This window comes from Lepidothrix coronata, unplaced genomic scaffold (assembly GCF_001604755.1).
Source record: "Lepidothrix coronata isolate B3197 unplaced genomic scaffold, Lepidothrix_coronata-1.0 Scaffold8, whole genome shotgun sequence".
NCBI lineage: Eukaryota > Metazoa > Chordata > Aves > Passeriformes > Pipridae > Lepidothrix > Lepidothrix coronata.
Window position 1 is genome coordinate 5,266,467 of NW_016690188.1, and position 17,861 is coordinate 5,284,327.

Sequence of the window (17,861 nt, forward strand, 5' to 3'; positions counted from 1 at the left end):
TCAATTAACCATAAAAGAAAATGGGACCAAGGACGAATAAATCCAATTGAAACAGTAAAATTTCAAAGGTTTCTTACCAAAACTTTACAGATCTCTGTCCTGCTTCACAACATTATCACCTTCTTGATGGCTGAAAATTAGCAACTACATAATAGGTTCAACCTCACAGCACAAGGCAAGGGTACCACTCCCTAATCTACAGCAAGGCTAGATCAGTGTGGTGAGCACAGAACAGGGTAGTTCTAGATCCTGGGACCAAGAACTACAAATGTAGCCAGCTTCACAGGAACGCCAAGTTCTTTCATGACCACAAGTGATCAGGAGCTCAGATCCATTATTCATTGAGATGATGACATGTCTGGCAGAACAACAGCTCTTGGCAGGACAGTAAAATATTTATGCAGTGCAACAACTCAAAGAAAATGACTTGCCAAATTGACTGCAACAATGGTCTTCAACCTTTTTCAATTTATGGACTGCTAAAAATGTTCGGTGGGAATGCAGAACCTTGTAATGCTGAGCTCTCTACTGACAAAAGGCTTATTGTTTTTCAGATACCTTTTATTGAGACGTCCAAAATAGTCCTTGGACGCAAGCTAAAAAAAAAAATAAAAAAATCACCAGACCACATTATTTTCTGGAAAATATTAAGCAATCTTCCTTACTATACAATAACCAAGACGCAAAAGCCTGAAATCAAATTGTTACAGGTCCCTGCAAAATAAAGATATTCTTCCTAGTGGCCTTAGCAAGAGGTTACATGACAAACATGGAGACGAACCACCACATAAAGTGATCAATAACAGAACTCAAAAGCAGAAGAGCTGCAGGCAAGGGAGAGCAGGGAAGACATGTAGTGGTGTATCACTGAACAGACAGCCCTGGGCAGAAAGCGAGAGCACACATGACCCTGAGAGGGGCACCGAGTGCTGAATCCCACACGGGTATATTTCTGAGGAAAGCTGAAGCTGAAATTAGGGGTTGGCAACAGTGGTTTTTTTAAAGGCAGCATTTAGAGAATTATCAACAGAAACAAAGTATTGGGTAGGGGGAAGAGAAGGAAAGGGAGGAACTTTGGGAATTGCAAATGAGACTCATGTTATTTCCACTGTGGCAGCATTTGAATCAGTGCTCAAACCACCATCTCTGCCCCAGCTCATTAGACTACCTAGTAATTTGCCTGCTTCTGAACAGTAATGCACAGTGGGAGCCATGGCAACACAGGGATGAGAGAGGCCAGTATACCCAGCCTCACTGGGGAGGTGGAAGGACCGGGAAGATGATGGGAGGGACAGTATGACTGTCTCAAGCACTGATGTGTTTCATCACATGTACCAGTTCAGTTGACAGCAAGTTGGGCTGGTGGTCTGGCCATTGCAAGATGGCTGTTTCCTGCAGGAATCACAACAGAGGTGACCCGAGGGGAAGGAAACGTTCTATGGGCAAAGGGAGCCATGTGAAAGAGGTTGAAGTTGCTCTAGATGTGCAGGGTTGAGACATTTAAAAGGGTACAAGAACAAACAGGAAGTTCTTGCCCACCCTGCATCTCACCTGCGATGATGAGACCTCAATTCCCACCCTCTGTCATGTGCCTTAACCTCCTCACTGCATTCGAGGCAGAATCATATTTGACCCTCAGGCTTCTCACTTTAACACCTTGCCATGAACCACCCTTTAAAAAACCCAGATTGAAAACAGTTCCTTCTTCCCTCGCAATGGGTCTGAGCCAACCTCTGAGGTGAGAGCAGAGAGCATGAGGTCCAAATCTTTAATCAAGCTGCAAGCAAATATTACAGCAATTTCTTCATCAAATATGGGAGAAGATGTGTTTTTCCAAACACCAGGGCTAGTGAAACTTGATTAGCAGTGGAGCTCTGCGAGAAGACTGCAGCGCTTCTGGAAATAGGTTTAAAAGTCGCATGGGGAAACATAGCAAGAAAGTAGCCTGAGAAAGAGATTTCACTGATCTGACAGGAGAAAAAGACATCTTAGAGCAGCTTACTGTTCTCAAAAGAGATACGGAATATCTTCAAATCTTTAAGGGATTATGAAATGGTGGTTGGAATGAAGATGTGCAAACCTAATGGAGAAAGAATAGCATGAATACAAGTGAAACAATCAGAAGTGCCAACATTAGTATGCAAGTTACGCCAGAGAGTGAGCACAGAAAGCACTAAGAAGGAAGGTAAGAGCACACTAGGACAAGATGGCAAAACTGCTGTAGCAGTTACTTGCTGAAGCAAATAAGATACATCAGAACAAGAAAGGGGTTTGTGCACAGAAATTCCCCTGGTCATACGAGTGATTTGTCCATGGAGTTACCCCAAGTTGTTTATGAAAAAATCTCCTGGACCCTGTGAACAATGAAAGCAGTCCTTTTTCCATCCATCTCTCCCAGAGAGAGTATTTAAAGATTTTAATTTTCCCATCTCATTTTTGGTTCATCTCTCTCTTCCTATAAATAGAGAAGCAGCAGTGCATCCATCTCTTCTTCATCTTTTTTGGTGGTCTAGCATTGCACACATGCTGGAATGTTTTTCTAGTAAATGATAAGCTATGGGAATAAAATCGAAGACAAAGGACAAGAGACCTTGAGCTCAGACAAGTAGGAGAGATGGGAGCCTTCTCTTCTTTCCCAAGAGGCAGGTATCTTTCCTCTGGACCAAAGGGTTTTGTTTTGGAAACAAACATATCTATTTCTGTCACTTCCTTTAGACATTTAGTCTTCATGGGGCTGATTGTAAGACTGACTACAGTGTCTGAGAATGACAATCTGGCCCCCAAAAGAAAGCTTTTCTAACCCAATATGAAACCCAAAGGAAACACACCCCTGCTGCTAGGCACACGTCTCAGTGGACTAATGCTGTGATCTATGCTCTGCTCCCAGAGTCTTTACTTTAATCCCAAGTCCAATAATCAAGTTAGCGCTTTGTGAGGAGAGCTAAAGCCCCTGGGGTTACTGACAGTGGTCGGACGGTGGAGAGGCCGAGCTGGACATCAGCAGGTGGTCGGCTGCCATGGGAAAACAAGCATGCTGTGGGCAGCCAGACAGCTGAGCAAGGAGCTGCAGGAACGCCTGTAGCTCTACCCTGACCCATAGGAGGTCACACACCACTGGATGTTCCCAAGAAAAACAAAAACATGAACAGAAGAGGAAGGGCAAGTCACGGTGAAGGAAGAAAACACCAAGACCAGGCAGTTTGGATTTGGAAGTTGCTTCATAAATCAGTGAGCCCCCTTGGAGATGCTTCAGCACAACACAAAGGCAGCACAGGTACCTCCGGCTGCAGCCCTGCTGTGCCACAGCAGCAATGAACAGGATGACCCAGCGGCACTAACACAGCAATGTCTCTGATAGATGGGGAAGGAGCTGGGCAGAGCAGGAGCAGGGGAAAGCTAACGAATTCCAGAAGATCACAGTCTTGCATCCCTGCATTAAAATAGGAACTGCGGTCAGCGGGTTGAGACAGAGAGAATCAAACCTCAGCATTTGGATCCAGATTTTGAAACCCCAAGAAGTCAGAGTTAATTGATGGTTGGTCATTCAGAGGTCCTGGGACAACTTAAGAATCAAAACCATAAAGTCTTGTTGAAGTTAGGCTCCTATCTCCCATCCAAAAGATGTAACATTATCACTGAAAAAAGCGGTCCTGACCAGCACACTTCCTAGTCTTACATGCTTGTTTCTTGGGGGAAACAAGCAAATTGCCAACTAGCAGTGAGGCAGAGCCTGGTTCCAAAAGAGGCAAGAGGGAACAGCTTTCAAAGTAGGCAGCAGTGGGCAGGTTCTTGTGGAGCTGGCAAGGCCATTGACTCTGGGATAGCCTAATCCACTAACATTTTGTGGCCTAATCCACAAAACATTCCTTCCTGTCTGAAAAGACTTATTTGGCAACCAAAGCCCCCCTGCTTTAGAGTAAGAGCTGGGGAGGAATGTGACCTGTGGCTCTTGATGGGAGAAGGCCCCAGCACACTGAGTACCAGACTAAAAGCTGCCCAAGCCTAAGCACACGGAGCTCTCCAGTGAAACCATCCTGACTCCGCGTACAAGATTGTTGCTTGGCAGGCAGGACACCGGGCACCAAGATTTGGTGCTTGCTGTGCTCTTTAGATATATGGACTAGATGACCTTTAAAGGTCCCTTCCAAGCCAAACTATTCTATGATAACAGACTATCTCTCCAGAGAGCTGGATCTGCAGGAAGGATTCTCTTTGGGGGTTTTGACAAACATCATCCCAGGCATAAGGGTTTGGCCTGCTAATTCTACTGACGACAACACAGAAGGAATTCAATGGGCTAAAACGAACGGCAAGTGAGAAACTTCTACTTTGGACCCTGCTTCAACATGCTCCTAGATATTGCTCGTACTTGGGAGTACATGGCCCATTCTAGGATTTTCAGGCAAAGAGAGAGAAGGAATTACAACTGTGTTACTGCTAGCTGGCCAGGCCTAGTATCCTCCCACTTTATCAATCCCTCTGATCAGCTTTTGCTCTATGAAATGCAAGTCCTAGCTTAACAGCACTAGGTTAGCAAATCAAACAAATCAAGCCTTATTGACTGAGATTACTGAAGAAGAGGCACAGATCCTTTCTCACTCACATCAGAGTAGTCAAGATTTGGCACATATACTAAAACTAGACGAAAAAGAAAATGCTAGAAAATCCCACCTGGGAAAGTCATTTTTATCACAGTGTACCCCAAATGATGCAGAAAGATGCCTTCTGTTTTTTAAATTTTCCGACATTTCTCTTTTCAGCTCTCTAAGCACAGAAGGTTTTGAATGCAGGGATATGTTACACTGCACTGTAGCCACCCCTGCCCAGATAGATATTCACAGCAGTAAAGAGGCTGCAGTCTAGCGTGGCATGTGCCCTGCATGACTGTTCACTCATCACCCCAGCTTGTACCAGCATGGGCATCAACACAAAGACAGGAGCCCAAAGATCCATCTTGCAAGATGTGTTGGTCAGTGATGGTGGTTTTGTTTACATGGAGTGATGGAACAGCCCCTTCCCAATGCAAATGCGTGGTAAGAGAAGTCACTGGACCTACTGTGGCTTATCAAGTGTGCGGAGATAAGCCTTCTTATCAGTCCTAACTCAGTTTAAGATTCAACTGTTTTCCTAAAAGAATCTTCATTCATCCCATTTCACATCTCATTTGTTAGTAGACACAAAACATTTTTCCCAACCTCAACAAATGACATTTCTCAAGTGCTGAAAAAAAACCAAAAGAAGTTTTACGTTCTGCATCATCTGGGAAAAAGGATCATCATTTTGACTCACCACTAAAATAGGTATGGAAAAGTACTGGGGTGGCCAGGGTGGGGACAGACACAACAACACACAAAAAAGGAATTTGATAGTTAAATCATAAAAATATGAGGAGAACACAAGGTTGGAAGCACACATACAAATACTTACAACCAGCCATATTTTATACTGATGACTTCTCTTTACACATAACAGAATTGAATGCTATTTTTGTGTTAGTGTTCCTTCAAAGAAGGACATGTGGAAAGCCTGCATTTAACCATTACCAAGAATCTTCTGTATTATATTAGTATCTGGGAGCACCAGACACATACCAAGTGGTTATAATTTGCTCTGCTGTACACAGTAAGATGCAAGTCCCTGTTCTCTAACAAGCTGAAGGATCAACTAGGGCATGATAAGGACTCTCTAGCTTATGAGTACCTGCAGCTGCCAGAAGGAGTAATTTAGAGCAAGACCTTCTGAGGGAAAACCTAAACTATCGAGACAGAACCCCTTGAAAATACAGTTCAAACCACTACCATTGATTTTGGTTGGTTTTTTCTGCTGATTTTTCAGGGAGAAACAATCTAAACAATCTCCATTTGAGGCTCTAAGAACATTCAAAAGCTGATGAGAAATCTATCATGGCTCACTTGTCTCTAACAGGATTGTACATACAGCTCCTGATTTTTTTTCCTCCATGTTTTGGGGAATTTCAGCTGCATGTGAATTTCCTCTCCTTATAATCCCTCACTGGAAATGATCAGAACTGCTTATCACAAGCCTATCACATGGGGGGAAAAAACAAGGCACAGACAAGGCACAAATTCCACCTCCTAGGACAACAATATTCACTGAAGGGGCTCTACTTGAGGGTTCAAGATCACTTCTTCACTTTTGCTGTTGGCAGTAGTCAGGCTGAAAACTGCAGAGCTGCTCATGGTAAAGAACACATCTACAGTGATAAAACCAGTCATGCTGGATTAGGGAAAATAGATGGAAATTTAATAAAGAAGAGAATTATCAAATAAACAAAACCAAGAGCTCTTTCAGCAAGCTCCCTTTCTCCAAAAATAACCCTAGCCCCCAGGTAAATTGAGATAGCCAAGCCTCTTGTCTGTGTGGGAACAACAGTACATTAGATCAACGAACACAAATGCTCACACATTCAGTTTAGGAGAATTACAGAGTAACAGATTTTAAGCAAGAGTACGTGGGCCTGTAAGTTTGCTTTCCAAATCCAATATCCCTTCCGATCCCCTCATAACTTCTCATCAGCAGTTTTCTATTTCTACTATGAAGGGCTCTAGCGCAATTATGCTCAGTTACTGAAAGCCTCTTTACTCTAATCCTCTTCTTAGTCTCAGAAAGCAACAGCATCGACTGATACCTGTGAGCTTAGTCTCCTCCACGGGAAACACTCTACGAAGTTCACAGTAGAAAAGCATGCTCAGGACATACCTGTCTATGCCAGCCCCCCTGGTCCTCTTACCAGTGCTAAATGCCAGACTTCTAACAGCCAAAATTTCAAGGCCAAACCTCAAAATTTTGCCATTTTAAAGAAGCAGTCTTTGATCAGAAAACTGATGGGAAATGTCAACTTACACATACTGCTTTGTCCTTTTTTTTTAATATTTTTCAACTATTTTAAAATGAAGTTATTTGGGTGGGAAGGGTGTGCTGAAGAGGGGGCACTGTGCTGTTTGTTACTTTTGGCATGGATGTTGAAACCAGGCCCTAACATGCATAATTATGGGGTAGACTGAACTTTTCCCTGACGAGTTTTCACCAACCACGAGGCTAAAGGCAAACTTAAAGAGAAGTATAAACAATTCTTATTCAAGCAATGAAACAAAGAGACAAGCAAAAGTTACAAGCATCTCAGAGGCCTTTTGAGAGTTACTAGATCTATTGAATGAATACAGTTTTCCCTTTAATGCAGAGAGTGCTGTAGGTATTCAAGTGCAGCTGTTTAACCCATGCAATGCATGGTGACCTTTTTATTTTCCATTGCTCTTGCAGTTTTCCAGCAGTTTGAGTTCATTTGGACTAATTACCTCAACATGGAGCTGCAAATGGAAAATGCTGCCGGTAAGTTGTTCCATTCACAGCCATTTAGTCTTGCACTGCTTGCGTCAAGGTGCACTACTTTTTTTTCCTGTCTCCTTAGGCATTGAGGCTTCAGACCTTGCGGTCATTCTGCTCCCAGCGGTCACCAAGGCTCCGAGAAGCCAGTGACCTTCCAGCCAGAGGATTCCACCCCGTGCACAGCATCCACATGTGCACCCCCCCTTTGCAGCCTGCTCTGTTTGATACTCAGGTGAGGGAACAGAAGCCCAGGTGGGCACAGAACTCGGGTGAGCACAGAAGTCCACACTCCTTGACTCACCAGGGAATCTACACTCCTTTAATCTCACCATGGAGGAACAGCAGTCCCTCCAAAGCCAAGAGGTCACTGAGTTTCCATCTAAACCTAAGCTGACACTTTTCTGACCCTGTCTTCCAAAATGCACTAATTCATAAAACATCCCATCAACAGGAAAATTGGTAGGTCTGACTTGGTAATGCAGAAGAAAAATCCCTTTCCCATGCACATCCCAAGTTAACTTGAACAATGACTTTCAAAAAACAGAGTCTGTCTGCTCAGATCTCTCATTGTGGGTTTGGACCTAACTTTGAGATCTGTCATTAAAACACAGAATCACTGATGTTTTAAACTAGTACTTCTAAGCTGTTTTTCAACCAAGATGGAAAACAAAATAACTTGGCATGGCTTGCCTATCACCGACTGCTCAATACCAAGATTTCACTAAGGCACAGTTTTAAGCTAAGAGTATTTCAGGTACCCTTGCCGGAGCAGTAACTTTTGGGTAATCTCAAGTATCAAAAGAATAGCTAGAAAATTCCTTTTATTTTCCTAAAAGCTGACAGTCTTCCTTTTTCTCCTAATGAAACTGAATCAAAATGCAGACTTCAGTCAATAGAAAGAGCTGTTCACTCCCACCCATCCCCTGTTTCCTTCAGAACAAGACTCTGTGCAAGGTTCAACACTGTTACACAAGGTGCAAAACTCTTCACTTGGAAGTATCCGCTGTCAGGGACCTTAGGAGAGCTGAAAAGGAAAAGCAGAGGGTGCAGGCCTATTGCCTTCAGCTGGTCCTGCAGAGGTCTGGAAAAACAGATGCTCAACTACCTCAGAGAGTCCAGGAGAAAGTCTTTAAGAGCTCTGAGAGGAACTTGTCCAAAGCCACCTCCAATTCTCCAGGAATGTCAGGCACAAGTATATCTTACTCAATGACAAAAAAATGTGCCAGTTCAGTGCGGGTCCAGGGGACAGAAGTCAGGAATCAAGCAATGGGGAAGCACTGCCTTCTCCAACACATCAGAGAGCCAGGAAACCAGGGTACAGACAGCATCTGTCCAGGTACTTAACTCCATCCTCAGCATGGGAAAGGCCATCTCAGTACTTGGAGCAATTGCATTTAATCAGGCAGCCACACAGCCTGAAATGCCTTGGTTCTGCTGCAGGCCACAGAGGCTACTCTGCAGCCTTCTTTACAGCTACACAAGGTACACAAATTAAGATCACAAATTCCCTCTAAGACAAAGACTGCAAACCAAATGGTCATTTCTCAGCCCTTGGTAAGAGCCTTATCTCTTAAAGTGATGAGGGCATTTAACACACTGCTTAGCACACTGGGACCAGCATAACTTTTTAAATGGTTTTAGACTTAAAGCAAGCATGTCTCTATATCAACACTTCACGTGCCCTCATTGGGAGTCTGAAGAGCTTGCCTGAAAAGCTGTATAATTCTTGCACAAATCTGCAGGATAAGTGTAACATTTGGCATGTAATTTCAGAGCCTCACATGTAAAGACAATACACTGGAAAAGACAGAAAGCTGACATTGGGCAAACGAAAAAATCAGGCATGTTATCTGGAAAGTACCATCTATACTTGAGGGGAAAGGTGAAGAGAGGTTCTTTAGATAGTTGATATTCTCAAAAGAGAAACTCCATTTGTCACCCATGGTTGCAAAGCCATTTTTATTTCCCATGTTGCAGATGATCTCAGCTCACATTCCTCTTTATTTAGCATCATCTATATTTGTCCCAGCATCACTAAGTGGAAACTTTCTCCCCTGGGTTATTATACCCCTCAAATACTTACAAAGAGCCCTCAGGTGCCCACTCAGCATGGACCTGCAAGGTGAATCAAAGGAATGTGTGGGCTGTGCTCAGGCTCAACTGTAGAAGTGATGCCACAGTCTGTACCACCAGGGCTGTGTGGCCACTTGGGGTACATTAAGTCCATAACCCTGTTTGCCAGCACATATATGGATTTCCCTGAGGACTTACATACTTTTGCTAAGTTCATACCAGAACCCAGGCAGAGAAGCTAAATCTTTGCTACACCAGCATTTTACTTAAATCATTCAAACAAATATTTTGTTACTTAAACTACAAGTACTTACGACTTCCAGCCTCATTTATCAACTCTTTAGCACCTGACTACTTCTTGGTTTAGTTCAGGCTGGTTGTTGGACTTTCAAACACCAGGTATCCTGGGGCCAACAAGCAGGACTGAGCCTAACAAGGACACGAGTGTGGTTTATTCTGACTAAACTCCAAGTGTGTACATAATACGGTGGCTGAATGGGAAGCAAGGGGACATTCTCTTTACCATCTCTATACCTACACAGGCACTCCAGTTCATGCCTTTCTGTATTTCTTTAACTACTTCCCTACAGATGGCACTGTACCACTATTCAAAATACCCCTTCAGGAAAAAACAAGCTTAAACCAATTTAGATTCATGACAAGTCACCAAAGAGGAGCTAAGTGTCCACCAAAGTTCCTGCTTTCTCATCCAGAAGGTCTTCTGAGTAGCAGCATCAAAGAGTAAGAGCACACAAGGCTTTGTACATCTAACCTTCTCTAATGTAGACTAGGAGGAGATCTAGTAGGAAGATGGGTTCTAACACATACAATCCTTGCTCCACGTTTCCCTGAAGCATTTGGTCCCTACCACTGTTGAAGATGGGATGGTGGGTTGAACAGACCTCGGTTATGACCTTGTCTGGAAATTCCTATGAGAGGCAACTGAGAAACCTCACAAGAAGCCAGTTTGTGTTCAAAGATAAACAATCAGGGCTGCGATGGCAGTAATTGGATGAATGCAATAAAATCTGCAGATTCCTTTTTCTCAGTCATCTGGTATTTCTATTACTTTCTCTGTGACTGTTTTACATCCAACAAAAACACACTGAATAGAAAATACAGTAGTAGATGTTACCCTTTGCTCTTGGTAAGAAGAATAACTCATTAGTTCAGCACATCCCAAGCCATGCCTGAAGGGGAAAAGCACGTGGCTCAAACAGACTCATGATTATAGCAGCAAATTCAATCTATAGCACATTTCACCAGCTGCTTCTTAATTTTGTTCCCCTCAGCTGCACAGATTTATGTGATGAGCATTTCATCACAGCCTATCATAACTACTGAAATTGTTTTGCTTTTGATTCTCATTAGTGAAGGGTGAAACTTTGCCTTTAGATGCACATGCAGAATTTCTGCAACTTTCTCATCAGAATAATTACGGTCAAGGCCTTAAAGTGTTGAGTTCGAGGCTTTGAAATTCATTTCAGAAAGTACTAGAGGGACCTTTTGGAGACATCTCTACCCTGCTGAATATCAGGGCATCACAGGCACTTCAAGACTCCTGCTGTTAGCACTGCACTCCATATCTGCATCAAAAGCAGCAGTTTCTTGAACAGTGCCTGGCTAGGCCGTGTACCAAGTCATCATGAAGTGAAAATAAAATTGTTATCTGCTGAAACTACAAAAGAAAATGAGGATAAAAATGAGAGTAGTATGTAGTTAGGATTAACACAAATGCCTAAAAATGACAATCAGAACTTCCATTTCAATCACCAGGAAAGAAGACTTCTATCAGCATCGCGTCTGCAACATCGGCACTGGCCAAACTTCTGATCTTGTACTCAGAGTAAAATGAGGGGGGAAATGTCCACTCTACCTCCACCGCTCTGAGGTTACTCTTGGTCAGAAATAATCCTGCTCAGATTCAAAAAATCTAAAGACATGGTATAAAACTAGATGTCACAGGTCTCCTGGTAGTAAGTCACAGCCTACCACTGCTTTCAAGAGGCTTTAGCACTGGTCCAGGGTCAAATAGACACTGGGTTTTTTTTATACCACACTTACGTTATGAAATACAAAAATCTATTCAAATCAAACTCCTAAAAGGCATTGTAATTGAATGTTTTGCAGCATCTGGCTACCCTGCACAGTTCTGACTCGTGACCTTCAGTTTGCCCAAATTTCATCCCAGCTCTTAAAGGGTCATTACAGATGACAGGCTATTTATTTAGGCAGGACCTTAAGGCCTGTTTAAAAATGCGAGCTCTCTCCTACCTATGAACTTAGGAGCAGATAATAAAAGAGGAGCAGATGAGAGTATTTCCCAGCTCCTCCTTGGTAGGAGTCATAGGATCTTATCCTTTTCTTTCAGTCTGTTATCCACTGCTTTTGATCAACTCTTTCTTTCCCAATACTGCTAAATTCAGTGTTGGTCAACAGCTGCTTTTCCATTAAAATCATAATGCCTGAACCAAATTCCCACCAGGGAATACTAAATGAGTCTTCTCTTCATAAGCATTTAATCACAAATGCCACAAATGAATAAGCAGTCAATAATAGCTCTAATGAGGCTGTGTTTGTCTGGGAGGTTTAACTGGGTATGCAGCTCACCCCTTCAGTAAAAACAACTAATTTTCTACTTTCCATTTTCCAAGGTGATAATGTTGGTATAAACATTAATTTATTTACAACTTTTATCTTACCTTTTCACACAGTAGAAGGACTGGAGAAGTTGTTTGCTACAGATAAATTGTTTTATAGCCCCTTTTATAAGTACCATCTTGCTGTGATCTTGTTCCCACAACTGACAGATATGCCATTCCAGACCTGACTGCTGTGAGGGTGAAGGAACCTTCCCCACACTTCCAGTAGTAACACATTCATAGCCACTTTATACCAACTCATTCTTGCTCTAATACTGTTCTTTACCTTAACTGGCTCTTCTCTTTTCTGAGGTCTAACCTTCTTATTCATTACAGAAAACAAATATATCGATTTTTGCCCTTTGTTTAGCCAGGCTAAACAAAGCAAGCTTAAACTTGTTCAGATCAGATCATCTCTCCATTCCCAACGCTCACCCTGGTAATCCAACGGAGGCAGGCAGGATCACCAGCTGCAGCTGTCTGAGTGTCACAGATGAATAACAGATTCTTGGAGTGATGGAGCTAGGAGCACTCTAGATTCTCCCACTAGATCCAGAAGTTGCTTTTCAGAAACCGTCAAATTCAAAATCTAAGTTATTTCAGTTTATATCAAAAAAATTGTGGCTCTTCAATGGAAAGCATGTTCTCTTGGCGCTGAGTGGGTAGAGGACGACCTCCATGCAATTAACAATTGAGTGCAAAACTGGAGAAAGCTTGTTTCTTGAGTAAACTCTGGGAAAGATACCAAGCTTGCAGACCAGTTTATTCAACAGGAAGGGTTTGCTTTCCCAATGCAATTGTTAGTGTCTGTACACTAACAAACTCTCAGTACGTGTCTCTCTACACCCCGTTGCAGTTGGCATTGGGATTTGCTGAACAGCAGCACCACCCCAAGTATAAGTCTAAACTCTCAGAAACTGGGCTGTTTCCAAGATTCCTCTAAGTGCATACTGTGTTGCAAGACCAATTCTCTCTCACCAGGGGCCATACCTACCTTTCTAGTTACTTCAGAGTTCAACTCTCTCAGCTCCAATACCTCACTGCACTCAGATCCCACAGTTATTTGGTTTCTGACTGCTCTGCTGTGTCCAGATGAAATAGGAATGGCACAAACTGGAGTGTGCCGTTATCCCCACATCACATTCCTGGATGGCGAGAGCTAGCTCAGAGCCCATCATACTATAGATCTTTCCTCAGTGAATTTAACATTCACCATCACAAAGTCCTTCTGCACTTCTGCCAGACAGTGGTTTTTACTGCACTCTATTAGAGTAATATTCTCAGTTTAGGTAAAAAGGAAATTGTACTAACTCCTCTTCATTAAGAAAACAAATAATTTCATCTTTACCTCTGATTCTTTAACTAGTTACAGAGCCACATAAGGAATCTCTTTTATCCCACTGCTGCTTCCTACTAATAATTTGTTGTTTGTAAGACACAACCTCCCTTCACAAAAACTCTGTGAAGCCACTCCAGCACATGCTGTCCATCCATTAATGGGTCCAAATACTGCAGTCCTTGGTTTCTTATCTGCCAGGGGATTTTACAGTCTTCAGAATCACACCCTAGTCAGAATCACACCCTAGTACAGCATTCTCCATACCCCATTTAGTTACCAGAGGGTAACAAATCTGCGTGCCCTGTCCTTGCTGCTTCTTCCACTTCCCTCAGCATGTCATAGCCACTCTCACAACCATCTCTGCAGTTTTCCCCTTGAGAAAGTTACCCAAGGAAAAGAAGCTAAAGAGGAAGGAATCATCACTTCCAGCAGCCTGGACCAGGGAACAGCATATATGCATGAACCACTACACCTGATGCATCAACCCATCTCTTCCAAGATGCCCAAGGGTGACAAGACACCATAAAAAGACACTGGGATACACAATGACAGCTTCATTGCCTCCCACAGGGCTGCTTCTATATTTGACCCAACATCCATCATCCTTTAGCTCTGACAGCAAGGATTTATGCTTTAAAATTGCAAAACCCAAGGGTTGTGCAGTGAGTGACAGGTGTCAATAGAGGCTAAGTCATTTAATAAGACAGAAGTGCTCTGCACATGAGCTTTTCTGGAAGAGGAGCTGAGATGGCAACTGTAGAGGTGTTCCTTCACCTTCCCAGCCCCTTGCCACAGGTGACAACCTTTGCACGGCCCTGTCACTGCACCTGTACAAAAGGCTGCAGGGAGACATGGGGAATCAATAGCACCTAAAAATAACCACTAGCAGGGGTTAATTTTTTTAATCCAATTTCATTCCCTGACTCAGTTCATGGTACAGCCCAACAGACATTGATATTGGCACAACCAAGCTGACAGAAATAGAGGCTACTGGGGCAGGCTTCTTGTGTAACTTTTGTCATCAAGAAGTGTCTTGACACTTGGTGGTAAGATCTGTAGAATCCAAGCTTGGGTCATGGTCCATTACCCCAACAGTCCGTGAAGTAGACTGAAAACAGCATCTTTATTTCACAGAAGAGTCTAGACAGAGGGAGCCTGGTGGGGCTATAGTTGCTTTCTCTCCAGTCCATTCTCACTGCTGTTATTTGCATGTTGACTACACACATCAGCCTCAAGTCCTGACCTTCCGTGGCAAATGCTGACAGCCCATTACAGGATACATCCTTGTATGGACATTCACAATGTACTTGCCTGAATCTATTATAAATCATGTTGTAGCTTTCAGCACACCTTCCCTGCACCCCATAAAAAGAAACCCATCCAAGCCATTGCATACCTTGGAATGTAAAGCACCAAGTGTTTTAAACGGAGGCTGAGGAACATTTCAGCAAGGCAGCACATTCTAAATTAATTTTGACTAAACTTGTATAGTGTTCTTCCCTTCCAGAATGCCTTAAAGATTCAAGCAGCTCATAAAGTCCAGTAATGCATTTGGCATTGATCTTCTTACTCAAAAGTACTCTCACAGAATGCTTTCTGCTCTGCTAAAGCTGCATTAAGACCTTCATTTTAACAATGGGGGCTCTACATCAGCTCTGAAAGATAATTTTACGTCAGTGAGGTTTCTTTTCTTATGCCTTTTTTTAAATGAAGAATTTGTCATTACTAACCTTGGGCTTTTTATTTCTTTGTAAGAACTCTTAATACTGTTGAGAGGAAGAATAAATTAATGGCACTGCATCTGATAAAAGGATCTTTGGGTGAGTACATTCTAATTCCAGCTGCAACAGGTTTATGAAAATAGATTTGTTGAAGGATATTTGAACCTCCTCACTTTTCCTTTGATTTCCTTTCAACTCTATCTAGAGAAAGACACCGGACAACAGTCTAACAGTTCTTCCCATCTGACAGGTGGCTTTACTCACTGAGTAGTTTGTCTCCTTGGATGTAAAAGGGCACCTTGAAATACAAAAGCACCACCTTCCATCTCTTCCATCCTGAGGGGAAGAAGCTTCAAACACGGCTCATATAACAGGTTGGCAACAAAATGGTGCCAAGCAGAACAAAAACATGCATGGATGGTGCACAACATTTATCTTTACATGCTGCCTTTTATGGATGTAATTTCTTGAGCTGTCAGAAAAACAAGTGTTTTAGTGAAGCTTAACAACTTCAAATTGTGTCCCAGCAGGGCTGTCAAACCCTGCTTGTAGCCTCAGGATGTTACAATGACAAGTTCATGCAACTTTGCAGGAATTTCCTAATTACAGGATCCTGTTTTAAATTAACTTTAATCCAATTTTATTGGCTAATGTTTTCATTCAACTGAAGGGATCCGTCATTTTCATAGATCTGGGGAATATTAAAGATTTTTTGAGAAGCTACACAAGCACTTGCCTTCCACTTCCCTCCTTATTTATTCCACATAAATAGAATATTTGAACAGAATGGCTGGGGTTTGGGAAAGCAGATTTTTCTGTGAAATGGAAAAAGGGTTTTCAGCACTGAACTACATCAGAGTTATTATTCTGCAGCATTTCCAAAACACCTAAACAGGAATATCAGTGCGAAATTAATCCAGTCCCACAAGGCAGGCTTTCAGCAGTAAGCAGTCTTTATCAGCAGGGTTTTCTGTGCTGTCTTCAATCACAGAAGTTATCCCCAGGTCTTTAATTTACCAGCCTTTGTTTCACTAAAAATAAAATACAAGCATGGGTCCCTTTGCACAAAAGCTGTATTGACTTACTGTACAAATATATGTTAGAAACAACGTAAGCACTCCCCACAAACCCAATGTTTTCAGTAAAAAATTCCAGTGTGGGATCAGTCAGGATGGAGAGGAAGTACTGCATTGCAAAAGAGCTTTGGAAAAATATTACAATTCCAATCCCCTTTTTTTCCCCTGCTAACAGGCTGAGTAGTTAAATACACATGACTGACCACAGGAACGGGCACTTATTTGTCAGTTTTGTTACATCAGTCTTATGTGTCAAAATCCAACCATGTACTCCCTGAGTTTAATGAGCTGATTACAAGGGGCTGTGTTCCCAGAGCTGGAAGTCCCCTGCTCCTCAGCTGGGACTCAGCAACTGACCCCTACACGTTCCTACTCCATTACAAAGCAGAGTGCTATGAGTCTGACAGCACACAGAAAAAGGAACAGGAAAACGACTTGAGCCCACGGACGTTGGGTCTCACCAGGAAAGAAAAGAATTTAAGGGCGCTTGTACTTGTGCCTTTGGGCAATTAATTTCTTTCTGTGAAGAAAACAATTTTGAATGGAGAAGAAGCAGATAAGGAGCAAAGAAAAGAGCTTACACGTTTGTTACAGGCAAGTCAGGAACAACAGGTATGAGAGAAAGTTGCAGTTCTTAGAGGCCTCCTACCTAGCACCATCATCTGTTCAATGTCCAGTGAGGAGAAAGAGGGGTCTCCCTACACATCATCTCCTGTGGAATAACAGCAATAGTATGGGCTTTGGTTACAACACATTATTATAATGCCCAACATCTCAAATTTGCAAGCCAAGACCCCAAGAGACTGAACCAATGGAAGGGAACCGAGAGTATTAGTGTGGCTTTTTGGTTTGGAGCCTTCTAGGTATCATATGCTCAGTGTCAGATGCGGATGTCTACAGCCAGCAAAGCTAGAAGCTCACTCTGCAAGATGCAAACATGCATCAACAGAGCAAAAATATACCTCCAAGGCCCACACAATAATCTCATGCTCTACAACCCAACATTCCTCTAGTTCACTGAAACCCAAAACACACAGTAAGCAGGAACAACACAGTTCGAAACCACGGTTTCCATGTGTACCCTCCCAAGGGAGCTCTTCCGACAGCAAAGACGAACAAGTTAACAGAAGAGGTTGCCCAGAGAGGTCTCAGAGATGTAGGACAAACACTTGAAAAAGAATCAGTGATCTTCAGGATCATTTAAAGTGTTTCAGGTCATGACAAAAAGACATTGGACCTTAAAATAAGGACATGTTACAATGCATCTTGTTCCTCCCTGGCTTCACAGTTGAAGCAGATCAACATTTGAGCAGATACCTTTTGAACTGTTAAAGTTTGAGACTAATGCTTCATACTATTTGAAAGCTGGTATTTCAGAGCTGCATTCAGAGACTAACAAAGCAGAGGTTTCTGGCTTCAGCAGTTCACAAGGCATCAGCCACTATAATCAGGTTGAACTTCAGACAGGGAAAAAAGGTAACTTAGAATTAAAATTCCTATTAAGAACCCTAGGAATTGAAAGTCCATTTTCCTTGAGCTAAAGAAAAACAGGTATTTTCAATAGAAAACTAGGTTCTCTGCGCCCTAGATGCACAGTATTTACTTCCAGCCTGGGTAGCACTGAAAAAAACCAAACATCCTGGATGTCTAAAATTACTGGCAG

The 17,861-nt window shown here is 42.6% G+C and overlaps 1 protein-coding gene across 1 annotated transcript in view; it reads right to left on the minus strand.

Moving 5' to 3' along the window:
- The window catches only part of CNNM2 (cyclin and CBS domain divalent metal cation transport mediator 2), a 120,170-nt gene that overhangs the window by 42,917 nt on the left and 59,392 nt on the right, over positions 1-17,861 (minus strand). The gene's annotated exons all lie outside the window — the stretch shown is intronic.